At 67.8% G+C, this 15,645-nt stretch overlaps 7 non-coding genes across 7 annotated transcripts; all 7 read right to left on the bottom strand.

Moving 5' to 3' along the window:
* Window positions 1-772: 772 nt before the first annotated feature.
* On the bottom strand, window positions 773-891 carry LOC134730028 (5S ribosomal RNA). The gene has a single exon (XR_010111612.1). It is a non-coding gene; the product is annotated as a 5S ribosomal RNA (ribosomal RNA).
* A 2,123-nt stretch (window positions 892-3,014) lies between these two features.
* On the bottom strand, window positions 3,015-3,133 carry LOC129395087 (5S ribosomal RNA). The gene has a single exon (XR_008622568.1). It is a non-coding gene; the product is annotated as a 5S ribosomal RNA (ribosomal RNA).
* A 2,123-nt stretch (window positions 3,134-5,256) lies between these two features.
* On the bottom strand, window positions 5,257-5,375 carry LOC129395086 (5S ribosomal RNA). Its single transcript, XR_008622567.1, has one exon. It is a non-coding gene; the product is annotated as a 5S ribosomal RNA (ribosomal RNA).
* A 2,123-nt stretch (window positions 5,376-7,498) lies between these two features.
* On the bottom strand, window positions 7,499-7,617 carry LOC129395085 (5S ribosomal RNA). The gene has a single exon (XR_008622566.1). It is a non-coding gene; the product is annotated as a 5S ribosomal RNA (ribosomal RNA).
* A 2,123-nt stretch (window positions 7,618-9,740) lies between these two features.
* LOC129395084 (5S ribosomal RNA) lies at window positions 9,741-9,859 on the bottom strand. The gene has a single exon (XR_008622565.1). It is a non-coding gene; the product is annotated as a 5S ribosomal RNA (ribosomal RNA).
* Window positions 9,860-11,982: 2,123 nt separating this feature from the next.
* On the bottom strand, window positions 11,983-12,101 carry LOC129395082 (5S ribosomal RNA). The gene has a single exon (XR_008622564.1). It is a non-coding gene; the product is annotated as a 5S ribosomal RNA (ribosomal RNA).
* Window positions 12,102-14,224: 2,123 nt separating this feature from the next.
* On the bottom strand, window positions 14,225-14,343 carry LOC129395081 (5S ribosomal RNA). The gene has a single exon (XR_008622562.1). It is a non-coding gene; the product is annotated as a 5S ribosomal RNA (ribosomal RNA).
* Between the last annotated feature and the right edge of the window lie 1,302 nt (window positions 14,344-15,645).

Below are 15,645 nucleotides of genomic sequence, written 5' to 3'. Positions count from 1 at the left end.
GCAATGCCCTTCCCCCGGGTAAAGCAGCCCATGCGTTCTGGAGCCGAGGTCTTGGCTGGCGTCTGTGGTTCCCGCTGCCCCTGCCCGCCCCTTCCCCCGGTTTGGAAGGGTGCGACGACGGCGCCCGACGGGTGAATGGAATCGCCTGGGCGTTCCGGGAGCGGGAAGGTACCGCGAACGGCAGGGAACCCGCGGCTGCGCCTTTGGGGTCCGGCCCGCTGCCCTCCCAGGCTGGAGCCGGGCTCCTGGCGGGGCGGCGGCGAGGCGGAAGCGGTGGGATGCTGCTGCCCGGCGTGCAGTAGGGGCGGAGCCCCAGGAGGAGGACCCCGGCTGCGGCTGCGGCGGGGGTGTAGGTGGGCGGTAAAGGGGGAGCAGAGTCAGGGGAGGTTGGCAAGCATGGCGACTGTAGGGGGAAGGGAGGCAGCGGGGAAGCCAAAAGAGCCTACAGCAGGCCGGGCGGGCGCGGTGGCTCCCGCCTGTAATCCCAGCACTCTGGGAGGCCGAGGCGGGTGGATCACGAGGTCAGGAGCTCGAGACCATCCCGGCTGACAGGGTGAAACCCCGTCTCTAGGAAAGATAGAAAAAATTAGCCGGGCGTGGTGGCGGGCGCCTGTAGGCCCAGCTACTCGGGAGGCTGAGGCCGGGGAATGGCGTGAGCCCGGGAGGCGGAGCTTGCAGTGAGCCGAGATGGCGCCACTGCACTCCAGCCTGGGCGACAGAGCGAGACTCCGTCTGGAAGAAAAGGAAAGAAAAAGCAAAAAGCCAAAGAAAAAGCCTACAGCACCCGGTATTCCCAGGCGGTCTCCCATCCAAGTACTAACCAGGCCTGACCCTGCTTAGCTTCCGAGATCAGACGAGATCGGGCGCGTTCAGGGTGGTATGGCCGTAGACGCCGAAGGAGGCGCCTGGCTGCCCCAAGAGCCCGGCCCGGCCCGGCCGTGCCCGCCGGATTGCGGCCGTCACCGCCAGCCCGGGGCCGCGGGGCTCGGATCGGGGACCCCCGAGCCGCTGGCCCGCGGCCTTCCCCCCGGCTCCCGCGCTCCCGAGCTTCCACCACATCGGGCCCGCTCGGAGCAGGGAGTGCTCCGAGGCGTCAGGGCCCAGGGCCCACGATCCTGGGACGCCCTCCGGTCCTCCGCCCTGTCGCGGAGGCAGCGTTCTGGATCCCTCGCCGCACAGGGGCTCCTGCGAGGCCCCCTCTTGCCCCACCCACCCAGAGCCGTCAGGGCTGGCCCAAGGCGAACAGCCGGCCCAGCGGCGCGGGGCCTTTCTCTCACAACGCCCCCACCACGGTCGCTTGTCCCGACCAAGACCCGGCCGGGGGGCAAGAGGGCGTGGGGTGTAGCCGGTCGGGGGGTGGCCCTGTTTTGCCCCGCGCTGGCACTAGAGGCGGCGGCCTGATCTCGGGTGAGAGGGCCTGAGAGAAACCCAGACACACCCCACCACCACCAGGAGCAAATCCACTCCCCCACACAGAGACAACACGCGGGCGCGCTCGCACGCGCTCGCGCGGACACACACACACAGACACACACACAGACACAGACACACACGCACGCACACGCACGCGCGCGCACGCACACACACACGCGGCTTGGAGGAGAGCAAGGACGAGATGGATGGAGAGATAGAAACTGAGGGAGGGAGAGAGACAGCGATCGAGAGAGACAGGCGAGGGCGAGAGGGAAGGAGACAGACAGAGAGGCTGAGAAAGAGAGAGGGACAGAGAAAGAGAGAGAGAGAGAGACAGAGAGACAGAGGGAAAATGACAGAAGTAGCGCGAGGTCCAGGGGGAAACCTAGAAGAGAGAGGCGGAGGGAGCTAGAGAGCGAGAGCGATAGAGCCTTAGAGAGGAAGCGCCCGGCTCCGTTAGGCAGCGCCCTCTTGAGCAGGCCGGGGCAGGGTGGAGGGGGCTTGGGCTGCGCCAGAACACGCGGGCCAGGCGGTCCGTGCGAGAGGAGCAACGGAGCGCGGAGACGGGCTTTTTCTTGGATGAATTGCTTGCTTTGGAGGTGGGTTTCGTAGGCTCCTGCCTTTCTTGGCACCTCCCTGTGCTCTGGGTGCCTTGCGGCGGGCCCCGAGATTTGCAGAGCGTGCCCGCCCGTTTGGCGGGAGCCGTGGCCCCGGGCGGGCCCGGAGGCCTGGGTCTCCGGCGTGTCCTCGGGACTGGAGTCGTCGACACGAAGTGGGGGGCATTGGGAATCCCGGGTGCACAGGGACTGTTTTCCTGGTGGCTGGCGAAGCAATGCCCTTCCCCCGGGTAAAGCAGCCCATGCGTTCTGGAGCCGAGGTCTTGGCTGGCGTCTGTGGTTCCCGCTGCCCCTGCCCGCCCCTTCCCCCGGTTTGGAAGGGTGTGACGACGGCGCCCGACGGGTGAATGGAATCGCCTGGGCGTTCCGGGAGCGGGAAGGTACCGCGAACGGCAGGGAACCCGCGGCTGCGCCTTTGGGGTCCGGCCCGCTGCCCTCCCAGGCTGGAGCCGGGCTCCTGGCGGGGCGGCGGCGAGGCGGAAGTGGTGGGATGCTGCTGCCCGGCGTGCAGTAGGGGCGGAGCCCCAGGAGGAGGACCCCGGCTGCGGCTGCGGCGGGGGTGTAGGTGGGCGGTAAAGGGGGAGCAGAGTCAGGGGAGGTTGGCAAGCATGGCGACTGTAGGGGGAAGGGAGGCAGCGGGGAAGCCAAAAGAGCCTACAGCAGGCCGGGCGGGCGCGGTGGCTCCCGCCTGTAATCCCAGCACTCTGGGAGGCCGAGGCGGGTGGATCACGAGGTCAGGAGCTCGAGACCATCCCGGCTGACAGGGTGAAACCCCGTCTCTAGGAAAAATAGAAAAAATTAGCCGGGCGTGGTGGCGGGCGCCTGTAGGCCCAGCTACTCGGGAGGCTGAGGCCGGGGAATGGCGTGAGCCCGGGAGGCGGAGCTTGCAGTGAGCCGAGATGGCGCCACTGCACTCCAGCCTGGGCGACAGAGCGAGACTCCGTCTGGAAGAAAAGGAAAGAAAAAGCAAAAAGCCAAAGAAAAAGCCTACAGCACCCGGTATTCCCAGGCGGTCTCCCATCCAAGTACTAACCAGGCCCGACCCTGCTTAGCTTCCGAGATCAGACGAGATCGGGCGCGTTCAGGGTGGTATGGCCGTAGACGCCGAAGGAGGCGCCTGGCTGCCCCAAGAGCCCGGCCCGGCCCGGCCGTGCCCGCCGGATTGCGGCCGTCACCGCCAGCCCGGGGCCGCGGGGCTCGGATCGGGGACCCCCGAGCCGCTGGCCCGCGGCCTTCCCCCCGGCTCCCGCGCTCCCGAGCTTCCACCACATCGGGCCCGCTCGGAGCAGGGAGTGCTCCGAGGCGTCAGGGCCCAGGGCCCACGATCCTGGGACGCCCTCCGGTCCTCCGCCCTGTCGCGGAGGCAGCGTTCTGGATCCCTCGCCGCACAGGGGCTCCTGCGAGGCCCCCTCTTGCCCCACCCACCCAGAGCCGTCAGGGCTGGCCCAAGGCGAACAGCCGGCCCAGCGGCGCGGGGCCTTTCTCTCACAACGCCCCCACCACGGTCGCTTGTCCCGACCAAGACCCGGCCGGGGGGCAAGAGGGCGTGGGGTGTAGCCGGTCGGGGGGTGGCCCTGTTTTGCCCCGCGCTGGCACTAGAGGCGGCGGCCTGATCTCGGGTGAGAGGGCCTGAGAGAAACCCAGACACACCCCACCACCACCAGGAGCAAATCCACTCCCCCACACAGAGACAACACGCGGGCGCGCTCGCACGCGCTCGCGCGGACACACACACACAGACACACACACAGACACAGACACACACGCAGGCACACGCACGCGCGCGCACGCACACACACACGCGGCTTGGAGGAGAGCAAGGACGAGATGGATGGAGAGATAGAAACTGAGGGAGGGAGAGAGACAGCGATCGAGAGAGACAGGCGAGGGCGAGAGGGAAGGAGACAGACAGAGAGGCTGAGAAAGAGAGAGGGACAGAGAAAGAGAGAGAGAGAGAGACAGAGAGACAGAGGGAAAACGACAGAAGTAGCGCGAGGTCCAGGGGGAAACCTAGAAGAGAGAGGCGGAGGGAGCTAGAGAGCGAGAGCGATAGAGCCTTAGAGAGGAAGCGCCCGGCTCCGTTAGGCAGCGCCCTCTTGAGCAGGCCGGGGCAGGGTGGAGGGGGCTTGGGCTGCGCCAGAACACGCGGGCCAGGCGGTCCGTGCGAGAGGAGCAACGGAGCGCGGAGACGGGCTTTTTCTTGGATGAATTGCTTGCTTTGGAGGTGGGTTTCGTAGGCTCCTGCCTTTCTTGGCACCTCCCTGTGCTCTGGGTGCCTTGCGGCGGGCCCCGAGATTTGCAGAGTGTGCCCGCCCGTTTGGCGGGAGCCGTGGCCCCGGGCGGGCCCGGAGGCCTGGGTCTCCGGCGTGTCCTCGGGACTGGAGTCGTCGACACGAAGTGGGGGGCATTGGGAATCCCGGGTGCACAGGGACTGTTTTCCTGGTGGCTGGCGAAGCAATGCCCTTCCCCCGGGTAAAGCAGCCCATGCGTTCTGGAGCCGAGGTCTTGGCTGGCGTCTGTGGTTCCCGCTGCCCCTGCCCGCCCCTTCCCCCGGTTTGGAAGGGTGCGACGACGGCGCCCGACGGGTGAATGGAATCGCCTGGGCGTTCCGGGAGCGGGAAGGTACCGCGAACGGCAGGGAACCCGCGGCTGCGCCTTTGGGGTCCGGCCCGCTGCCCTCCCAGGCTGGAGCCGGGCTCCTGGCGGGGCGGCGGCGAGGCGGAAGCGGTGGGATGCTGCTGCCCGGCGTGCAGTAGGGGCGGAGCCCCAGGAGGAGGACCCCGGCTGCGGCTGCGGCGGGGGTGTAGGTGGGCGGTAAAGGGGGAGCAGAGTCAGGGGAGGTTGGCAAGCATGGCGACTGTAGGGGGAAGGGAGGCAGCGGGGAAGCCAAAAGAGCCTACAGCAGGCCGGGCGGGCGCGGTGGCTCCCGCCTGTAATCCCAGCACTCTGGGAGGCCGAGGCGGGTGGATCACGAGGTCAGGAGCTCGAGACCATCCCGGCTGACAGGGTGAAACCCCGTCTCTAGGAAAAATAGAAAAAATTAGCCGGGCGTGGTGGCGGGCGCCTGTAGGCCCAGCTACTCGGGAGGCTGAGGCCGGGGAATGGCGTGAGCCCGGGAGGCGGAGCTTGCAGTGAGCCGAGATGGCGCCACTGCACTCCAGCCTGGGCGACAGAGCGAGACTCCGTCTGGAAGAAAAGGAAAGAAAAAGCAAAAAGCCAAAGAAAAAGCCTACAGCACCCGGTATTCCCAGGCGGTCTCCCATCCAAGTACTAACCAGGCCCGACCCTGCTTAGCTTCCGAGATCAGACGAGATCGGGCGCGTTCAGGGTGGTATGGCCGTAGACGCCGAAGGAGGCGCCTGGCTGCCCCAAGAGCCCGGCCCGGCCCGGCCGTGCCCGCCGGATTGCGGCCGTCACCGCCAGCCCGGGGCCGCGGGGCTCGGATCGGGGACCCCCGAGCCGCTGGCCCGCGGCCTTCCCCCCGGCTCCCGCGCTCCCGAGCTTCCACCACATCGGGCCCGCTCGGAGCAGGGAGTGCTCCGAGGCGTCAGGGCCCAGGGCCCACGATCCTGGGACGCCCTCCGGTCCTCCGCCCTGTCGCGGAGGCAGCGTTCTGGATCCCTCGCCGCACAGGGGCTCCTGCGAGGCCCCCTCTTGCCCCACCCACCCAGAGCCGTCAGGGCTGGCCCAAGGCGAACAGCCGGCCCAGCCGCGCGGGGCCTTTCTCTCACAACGCCCCCACCACGGTCGCTTGTCCCGACCAAGACCCGGCCGGGGGGCAAGAGGGCGTGGGGTGTAGCCGGTCGGGGGGTGGCCCTGTTTTGCCCCGCGCTGGCACTAGAGGCGGCGGCCTGATCTCGGGTGAGAGGGCCTGAGAGAAACCCAGACACACCCCACCACCACCAGGAGCAAATCCACTCCCCCACACAGAGACAACACGCGGGCGCGCTCGCACGCGCTCGCGCGGACACACACACACAGACACACACACAGACACAGACACACACGCACGCACACGCACGCGCGCGCACGCACACACACACGCGGCTTGGAGGAGAGCAAGGACGAGATGGATGGAGAGATAGAAACTGAGGGAGGGAGAGAGACAGCGATCGAGAGAGACAGGCGAGGGCGAGAGGGAAGGAGACAGACAGAGAGGCTGAGAAAGAGAGAGGGACAGAGAAAGAGAGAGAGAGAGAGACAGAGAGACAGAGGGAAAACGACAGAAGTAGCGCGAGGTCCAGGGGGAAACCTAGAAGAGAGAGGCGGAGGGAGCTAGAGAGCGAGAGCGATAGAGCCTTAGAGAGGAAGCGCCCGGCTCCGTTAGGCAGCGCCCTCTTGAGCAGGCCGGGGCAGGGTGGAGGGGGCTTGGGCTGCGCCAGAACACGCGGGCCAGGCGGTCCGTGCGAGAGGAGCAACGGAGCGCGGAGACGGGCTTTTTCTTGGATGAATTGCTTGCTTTGGAGGTGGGTTTCGTAGGCTCCTGCCTTTCTTGGCACCTCCCTGTGCTCTGGGTGCCTTGCGGCGGGCCCCGAGATTTGCAGAGCGTGCCCGCCCGTTTGGCGGGAGCCGTGGCCCCGGGCGGGCCCGGAGGCCTGGGTCTCCGGCGTGTCCTCGGGACTGGAGTCGTCGACACGAAGTGGGGGGCATTGGGAATCCCGGGTGCACAGGGACTGTTTTCCTGGTGGCTGGCGAAGCAATGCCCTTCCCCCGGGTAAAGCAGCCCATGCGTTCTGGAGCCGAGGTCTTGGCTGGCGTCTGTGGTTCCCGCTGCCCCTGCCCGCCCCTTCCCCCGGTTTGGAAGGGTGCGACGACGGCGCCCGACGGGTGAATGGAATCGCCTGGGCGTTCCGGGAGCGGGAAGGTACCGCGAACGGCAGGGAACCCGCGGCTGCGCCTTTGGGGTCCGGCCCGCTGCCCTCCCAGGCTGGAGCCGGGCTCCTGGCGGGGCGGCGGCGAGGCGGAAGCGGTGGGATGCTGCTGCCCGGCGTGCAGTAGGGGCGGAGCCCCAGGAGGAGGACCCCGGCTGCGGCTGCGGCGGGGGTGTAGGTGGGCGGTAAAGGGGGAGCAGAGTCAGGGGAGGTTGGCAAGCATGGCGACTGTAGGGGGAAGGGAGGCAGCGGGGAAGCCAAAAGAGCCTACAGCAGGCCGGGCGGGCGCGGTGGCTCCCGCCTGTAATCCCAGCACTCTGGGAGGCCGAGGCGGGTGGATCACGAGGTCAGGAGCTCGAGACCATCCCGGCTGACAGGGTGAAACCCCGTCTCTAGGAAAAATAGAAAAAATTAGCCGGGCGTGGTGGCGGGCGCCTGTAGGCCCAGCTACTCGGGAGGCTGAGGCCGGGGAATGGCGTGAGCCCGGGAGGCGGAGCTTGCAGTGAGCCGAGATGGCGCCACTGCACTCCAGCCTGGGCGACAGAGCGAGACTCCGTCTGGAAGAAAAGGAAAGAAAAAGCAAAAAGCCAAAGAAAAAGCCTACAGCACCCGGTATTCCCAGGCGGTCTCCCATCCAAGTACTAACCAGGCCCGACCCTGCTTAGCTTCCGAGATCAGACGAGATCGGGCGCGTTCAGGGTGGTATGGCCGTAGACGCCGAAGGAGGCGCCTGGCTGCCCCAAGAGCCCGGCCCGGCCCGGCCGTGCCCGCCGGATTGCGGCCGTCACCGCCAGCCCGGGGCCGCGGGGCTCGGATCGGGGACCCCCGAGCCGCTGGCCCGCGGCCTTCCCCCCGGCTCCCGCGCTCCCGAGCTTCCACCACATCGGGCCCGCTCGGAGCAGGGAGTGCTCCGAGGCGTCAGGGCCCAGGGCCCACGATCCTGGGACGCCCTCCGGTCCTCCGCCCTGTCGCGGAGGCAGCGTTCTGGATCCCTCGCCGCACAGGGGCTCCTGCGAGGCCCCCTCTTGCCCCACCCACCCAGAGCCGTCAGGGCTGGCCCAAGGCGAACAGCCGGCCCAGCCGCGCGGGGCCTTTCTCTCACAACGCCCCCACCACGGTCGCTTGTCCCGACCAAGACCCGGCCGGGGGGCAAGAGGGCGTGGGGTGTAGCCGGTCGGGGGGTGGCCCTGTTTTGCCCCGCGCTGGCACTAGAGGCGGCGGCCTGATCTCGGGTGAGAGGGCCTGAGAGAAACCCAGACACACCCCACCACCACCAGGAGCAAATCCACTCCCCCACACAGAGACAACACGCGGGCGCGCTCGCACGCGCTCGCGCGGACACACACACACAGACACACACACAGACACAGACACACACGCACGCACACGCACGCGCGCGCACGCACACACACACGCGGCTTGGAGGAGAGCAAGGACGAGATGGATGGAGAGATAGAAACTGAGGGAGGGAGAGAGACAGCGATCGAGAGAGACAGGCGAGGGCGAGAGGGAAGGAGACAGACAGAGAGGCTGAGAAAGAGAGAGGGACAGAGAAAGAGAGAGAGAGAGAGACAGAGAGACAGAGGGAAAACGACAGAAGTAGCGCGAGGTCCAGGGGGAAACCTAGAAGAGAGAGGCGGAGGGAGCTAGAGAGCGAGAGCGATAGAGCCTTAGAGAGGAAGCGCCCGGCTCCGTTAGGCAGCGCCCTCTTGAGCAGGCCGGGGCAGGGTGGAGGGGGCTTGGGCTGCGCCAGAACACGCGGGCCAGGCGGTCCGTGCGAGAGGAGCAACGGAGCGCGGAGACGGGCTTTTTCTTGGATGAATTGCTTGCTTTGGAGGTGGGTTTCGTAGGCTCCTGCCTTTCTTGGCACCTCCCTGTGCTCTGGGTGCCTTGCGGCGGGCCCCGAGATTTGCAGAGCGTGCCCGCCCGTTTGGCGGGAGCCGTGGCCCCGGGCGGGCCCGGAGGCCTGGGTCTCCGGCGTGTCCTCGGGACTGGAGTCGTCGACACGAAGTGGGGGGCATTGGGAATCCCGGGTGCACAGGGACTGTTTTCCTGGTGGCTGGCGAAGCAATGCCCTTCCCCCGGGTAAAGCAGCCCATGCGTTCTGGAGCCGAGGTCTTGGCTGGCGTCTGTGGTTCCCGCTGCCCCTGCCCGCCCCTTCCCCCGGTTTGGAAGGGTGCGACGACGGCGCCCGACGGGTGAATGGAATCGCCTGGGCGTTCCGGGAGCGGGAAGGTACCGCGAACGGCAGGGAACCCGCGGCTGCGCCTTTGGGGTCCGGCCCGCTGCCCTCCCAGGCTGGAGCCGGGCTCCTGGCGGGGCGGCGGCGAGGCGGAAGCGGTGGGATGCTGCTGCCCGGCGTGCAGTAGGGGCGGAGCCCCAGGAGGAGGACCCCGGCTGCGGCTGCGGCGGGGGTGTAGGTGGGCGGTAAAGGGGGAGCAGAGTCAGGGGAGGTTGGCAAGCATGGCGACTGTAGGGGGAAGGGAGGCAGCGGGGAAGCCAAAAGAGCCTACAGCAGGCCGGGCGGGCGCGGTGGCTCCCGCCTGTAATCCCAGCACTCTGGGAGGCCGAGGCGGGTGGATCACGAGGTCAGGAGCTCGAGACCATCCCGGCTGACAGGGTGAAACCCCGTCTCTAGGAAAAATAGAAAAAATTAGCCGGGCGTGGTGGCGGGCGCCTGTAGGCCCAGCTACTCGGGAGGCTGAGGCCGGGGAATGGCGTGAGCCCGGGAGGCGGAGCTTGCAGTGAGCCGAGATGGCGCCACTGCACTCCAGCCTGGGCGACAGAGCGAGACTCCGTCTGGAAGAAAAGGAAAGAAAAAGCAAAAAGCCAAAGAAAAAGCCTACAGCACCCGGTATTCCCAGGCGGTCTCCCATCCAAGTACTAACCAGGCCCGACCCTGCTTAGCTTCCGAGATCAGACGAGATCGGGCGCGTTCAGGGTGGTATGGCCGTAGACGCCGAAGGAGGCGCCTGGCTGCCCCAAGAGCCCGGCCCGACCCGGCCGTGCCCGCCGGATTGCGGCCGTCACCGCCAGCCCGGGGCCGCGGGGCTCGGATCGGGGACCCCCGAGCCGCTGGCCCGCGGCCTTCCCCCCGGCTCCCGCGCTCCCGAGCTTCCACCACATCGGGCCCGCTCGGAGCAGGGAGTGCTCCGAGGCGTCAGGGCCCAGGGCCCACGATCCTGGGACGCCCTCCGGTCCTCCGCCCTGTCGCGGAGGCAGCGTTCTGGATCCCTCGCCGCACAGGGGCTCCTGCGAGGCCCCCTCTTGCCCCACCCACCCAGAGCCGTCAGGGCTGGCCCAAGGCGAACAGCCGGCGCAGCGGCGCGGGGCCTTTCTCTCACAACGCCCCCACCACGGTCGCTTGTCCCGACCAAGACCCGGCCGGGGGGCAAGAGGGCGTGGGGTGTAGCCGGTCGGGGGGTGGCCCTGTTTTGCCCCGCGCTGGCACTAGAGGCGGCGGCCTGATCTCGGGTGAGAGGGCCTGAGAGAAACCCAGACACACCCCACCACCACCAGGAGCAAATCCACTCCCCCACACAGAGACAACACGCGGGCGCGCTCGCACGCGCTCGCGCGGACACACACACACAGACACACACACAGACACAGACACACACGCACGCACACGCACGCGCGCGCACGCACACACACACGCGGCTTGGAGGAGAGCAAGGACGAGATGGATGGAGAGATAGAAACTGAGGGAGGGAGAGAGACAGCGATCGAGAGAGACAGGCGAGGGCGAGAGGGAAGGAGACAGACAGAGAGGCTGAGAAAGAGAGAGGGACAGAGAAAGAGAGAGAGAGAGAGACAGAGAGACAGAGGGAAAACGACAGAAGTAGCGCGAGGTCCAGGGGGAAACCTAGAAGAGAGAGGCGGAGGGAGCTAGAGAGCGAGAGCGATAGAGCCTTAGAGAGGAAGCGCCCGGCTCCGTTAGGCAGCGCCCTCTTGAGCAGGCCGGGGCAGGGTGGAGGGGGCTTGGGCTGCGCCAGAGCACGCGGGCCAGGCGGTCCGTGCGAGAGGAGCAACGGAGCGCGGAGACGGGCTTTTTCTTGGATGAATTGCTTGCTTTGGAGGTGGGTTTCGTAGGCTCCTGCCTTTCTTGGCACCTCCCTGTGCTCTGGGTGCCTTGCGGCGGGCCCCGAGATTTGCAGAGCGTGCCCGCCCGTTTGGCGGGAGCCGTGGCCCCGGGCGGGCCCGGAGGCCTGGGTCTCCGGCGTGTCCTCGGGACTGGAGTCGTCGACACGAAGTGGGGGGCATTGGGAATCCCGGGTGCACAGGGACTGTTTTCCTGGTGGCTGGCGAAGCAATGCCCTTCCCCCGGGTAAAGCAGCCCATGCGTTCTGGAGCCGAGGTCTTGGCTGGCGTCTGTGGTTCCCGCTGCCCCTGCCTGCCCCTTCCCCCGGTTTGGAAGGGTGCGACGACGGCGCCCGACGGGTGAATGGAATCGCCTGGGCGTTCCGGGAGCGGGAAGGTACCGCGAACGGCAGGGAACCCGCGGCTGCGCCTTTGGGGTCCGGCCCGCTGCCCTCCCAGGCTGGAGCCGGGCTCCTGGCGGGGCGGCGGCGAGGCGGAAGCGGTGGGATGCTGCTGCCCGGCGTGCAGTAGGGGCGGAGCCCCAGGAGGAGGACCCCGGCTGCGGCTGCGGCGGGGGTGTAGGTGGGCGGTAAAGGGGGAGCAGAGTCAGGGGAGGTTGGCAAGCATGGCGACTGTAGGGGGAAGGGAGGCAGCGGGGAAGCCAAAAGAGCCTACAGCAGGCCGGGCGGGCGCGGTGGCTCCCGCCTGTAATCCCAGCACTCTGGGAGGCCGAGGCGGGTGGATCACGAGGTCAGGAGCTCGAGACCATCCCGGCTGACAGGGTGAAACCCCGTCTCTAGGAAAAATAGAAAAAATTAGCCGGGCGTGGTGGCGGGCGCCTGTAGGCCCAGCTACTCGGGAGGCTGAGGCCGGGGAATGGCGTGAGCCCGGGAGGCGGAGCTTGCAGTGAGCCGAGATGGCGCCACTGCACTCCAGCCTGGGCGACAGAGCGAGACTCCGTCTGGAAGAAAAGGAAAGAAAAAGCAAAAAGCCAAAGAAAAAGCCTACAGCACCCGGTATTCCCAGGCGGTCTCCCATCCAAGTACTAACCAGGCCCGACCCTGCTTAGCTTCCGAGATCAGACGAGATCGGGCGCGTTCAGGGTGGTATGGCCGTAGACGCCGAAGGAGGCGCCTGGCTGCCCCAAGAGCCCGGCCCGGCCCGGCCGTGCCCGCCGGATTGCGGCCGTCACCGCCAGCCCGGGGCCGCGGGGCTCGGATCGGGGACCCCCGAGCCGCTGGCCCGCGGCCTTCCCCCCGGCTCCCGCGCTCCCGAGCTTCCACCACATCGGGCCCGCTCGGAGCAGGGAGTGCTCCGAGGCGTCAGGGCCCAGGGCCCACGATCCTGGGACGCCCTCCGGTCCTCCGCCCTGTCGCGGAGGCAGCGTTCTGGATCCCTCGCCGCACAGGGGCTCCTGCGAGGCCCCCTCTTGCCCCACCCACCCAGAGCCGTCAGGGCTGGCCCAAGGCGAACAGCCGGCGCAGCGGCGCGGGGCCTTTCTCTCACAACGCCCCCACCACGGTCGCTTGTCCCGACCAAGACCCGGCCGGGGGGCAAGAGGGCGTGGGGTGTAGCCGGTCGGGGGGTGGCCCTGTTTTGCCCCGCGCTGGCACTAGAGGCGGCGGCCTGATCTCGGGTGAGAGGGCCTGAGAGAAACCCAGACACACCCCACCACCACCAGGAGCAAATCCACTCCCCCACACAGAGACAACACGCGGGCGCGCTCGCACGCGCTCGCGCGGACACACACACACAGACACACACACAGACACAGACACACACGCACGCACACGCACGCGCGCGCACGCACACACACACGCGGCTTGGAGGAGAGCAAGGACGAGATGGATGGAGAGATAGAAACTGAGGGAGGGAGAGAGACAGCGATCGAGAGAGACAGGCGAGGGCGAGAGGGAAGGAGACAGACAGAGAGGCTGAGAAAGAGAGAGGGACAGAGAAAGAGAGAGAGAGAGAGACAGAGAGACAGAGGGAAAACGACAGAAGTAGCGCGAGGTCCAGGGGGAAACCTAGAAGAGAGAGGCGGAGGGAGCTAGAGAGCGAGAGCGATAGAGCCTTAGAGAGGAAGCGCCCGGCTCCGTTAGGCAGCGCCCTCTTGAGCAGGCCGGGGCAGGGTGGAGGGGGCTTGGGCTGCGCCAGAGCACGCGGGCCAGGCGGTCCGTGCGAGAGGAGCAACGGAGCGCGGAGACGGGCTTTTTCTTGGATGAATTGCTTGCTTTGGAGGTGGGTTTCGTAGGCTCCTGCCTTTCTTGGCACCTCCCTGTGCTCTGGGTGCCTTGCGGCGGGCCCCGAGATTTGCAGAGCGTGCCCGCCCGTTTGGCGGGAGCCGTGGCCCCGGGCGGGCCCGGAGGCCTGGGTCTCCGGCGTGTCCTCGGGACTGGAGTCGTCGACACGAAGTGGGGGGCATTGGGAATCCCGGGTGCACAGGGACTGTTTTCCTGGTGGCTGGCGAAGCAATGCCCTTCCCCCGGGTAAAGCAGCCCATGCGTTCTGGAGCCGAGGTCTTGGCTGGCGTCTGTGGTTCCCGCTGCCCCTGCCCGCCCCTTCCCCCGGTTTGGAAGGGTGCGACGACGGCGCCCGACGGGTGAATGGAATCGCCTGGGCGTTCCGGGAGCGGGAAGGTACCGCGAACGGCAGGGAACCCGCGGCTGCGCCTTTGGGGTCCGGCCCGCTGCCCTCCCAGGCTGGAGCCGGGCTCCTGGCGGGGCGGCGGCGAGGCGGAAGCGGTGGGATGCTGCTGCCCGGCGTGCAGTAGGGGCGGAGCCCCAGGAGGAGGACCCCGGCTGCGGCTGCGGCGGGGGTGTAGGTGGGCGGTAAAGGGGGAGCAGAGTCAGGGGAGGTTGGCAAGCATGGCGACTGTAGGGGGAAGGGAGGCAGCGGGGAAGCCAAAAGAGCCTACAGCAGGCCGGGCGGGCGCGGTGGCTCCCGCCTGTAATCCCAGCACTCTGGGAGGCCGAGGCGGGTGGATCACGAGGTCAGGAGCTCGAGACCATCCCGGCTGACAGGGTGAAACCCCGTCTCTAGGAAAAATAGAAAAAATTAGCCGGGCGTGGTGGCGGGCGCCTGTAGGCCCAGCTACTCGGGAGGCTGAGGCCGGGGAATGGCGTGAGCCCGGGAGGCGGAGCTTGCAGTGAGCCGAGATGGCGCCACTGCACTCCAGCCTGGGCGACAGAGCGAGACTCCGTCTGGAAGAAAAGGAAAGAAAAAGCAAAAAGCCAAAGAAAAAGCCTACAGCACCCGGTATTCCCAGGCGGTCTCCCATCCAAGTACTAACCAGGCCCGACCCTGCTTAGCTTCCGAGATCAGACGAGATCGGGCGCGTTCAGGGTGGTATGGCCGTAGACGCCGAAGGAGGCGCCTGGCTGCCCCAAGAGCCCGGCCCGGCCCGGCCGTGCCCGCCGGATTGCGGCCGTCACCGCCAGCCCGGGGCCGCGGGGCTCGGATCGGGGACCCCCGAGCCGCTGGCCCGCGGCCTTCCCCCCGGCTCCCGCGCTCCCGAGCTTCCACCACATCGGGCCCGCTCGGAGCAGGGAGTGCTCCGAGGCGTCAGGGCCCAGGGCCCACGATCCTGGGACGCCCTCCGGTCCTCCGCCCTGTCGCGGAGGCAGCGTTCTGGATCCCTCGCCGCACAGGGGCTCCTGCGAGGCCCCCTCTTGCCCCACCCACCCAGAGCCGTCAGGGCTGGCCCAAGGCGAACAGCCGGCGCAGCGGCGCGGGGCCTTTCTCTCACAACGCCCCCACCACGGTCGCTTGTCCCGACCAAGACCCGGCCGGGGGGCAAGAGGGCGTGGGGTGTAGCCGGTCGGGGGGTGGCCCTGTTTTGCCCCGCGCTGGCACTAGAGGCGGCGGCCTGATCTCGGGTGAGAGGGCCTGAGAGAAACCCAGACACACCCCACCACCACCAGGAGCAAATCCACTCCCCCACACAGAGACAACACGCGGGCGCGCTCGCACGCGCTCGCGCGGACACACACACACAGACACACACACAGACACAGACACACACGCACGCACACGCACGCGCGCGCACGCACACACACACGCGGCTTGGAGGAGAGCAAGGACGAGATGGATGGAGAGATAGAAACTGAGGGAGGGAGAGAGACAGCGATCGAGAGAGACAGGCGAGGGCGAGAGGGAAGGAGACAGACAGAGAGGCTGAGAAAGAGAGAGGGACAGAGAAAGAGAGAGAGAGAGAGACAGAGAGACAGAGGGAAAACGACAGAAGTAGCGCGAGGTCCAGGGGGAAACCTAGAAGAGAGAGGCGGAGGGAGCTAGAGAGCGAGAGCGATAGAGCCTTAGAGAGGAAGCGCCCGGCTCCGTTAGGCAGCGCCCTCTTGAGCAGGCCGGGGCAGGGTGGAGGGGGCTTGGGCTGCGCCAGAGCACGCGGGCCAGGCGGTCCGTGCGAGAGGAGCAACGGAGCGCGGAGACGGGCTTTTTCTTGGATGAATTGCTTGCTTTGGAGGTGGGTTTCGTAGGCTCCTGCCTTTCTTGGCACCTCCCTGTGCTCTGGGTGCCTTGCGGCGGGCCCCGAGATTTGCAGAGCGTGCCCGCCCGTTTGGCGGGAGCCGTGGCCCCGGGCGGGCCCGGAGGCCTGGGTCTCCGGCGTGTCCTCGGGACTGGAGTCGTCGACACGAAGTGGGGGG

The sequence above is a fragment of the Pan paniscus genome, chromosome 1 (genome assembly GCF_029289425.2).
Source record: "Pan paniscus chromosome 1, NHGRI_mPanPan1-v2.0_pri, whole genome shotgun sequence".
NCBI classification, from domain to species: domain Eukaryota; kingdom Metazoa; phylum Chordata; class Mammalia; order Primates; family Hominidae; genus Pan; species Pan paniscus.
The sequence above is the reverse complement of the archived record's forward strand: the minus strand, read 5'-3'. Positions and strand labels throughout refer to the sequence as shown.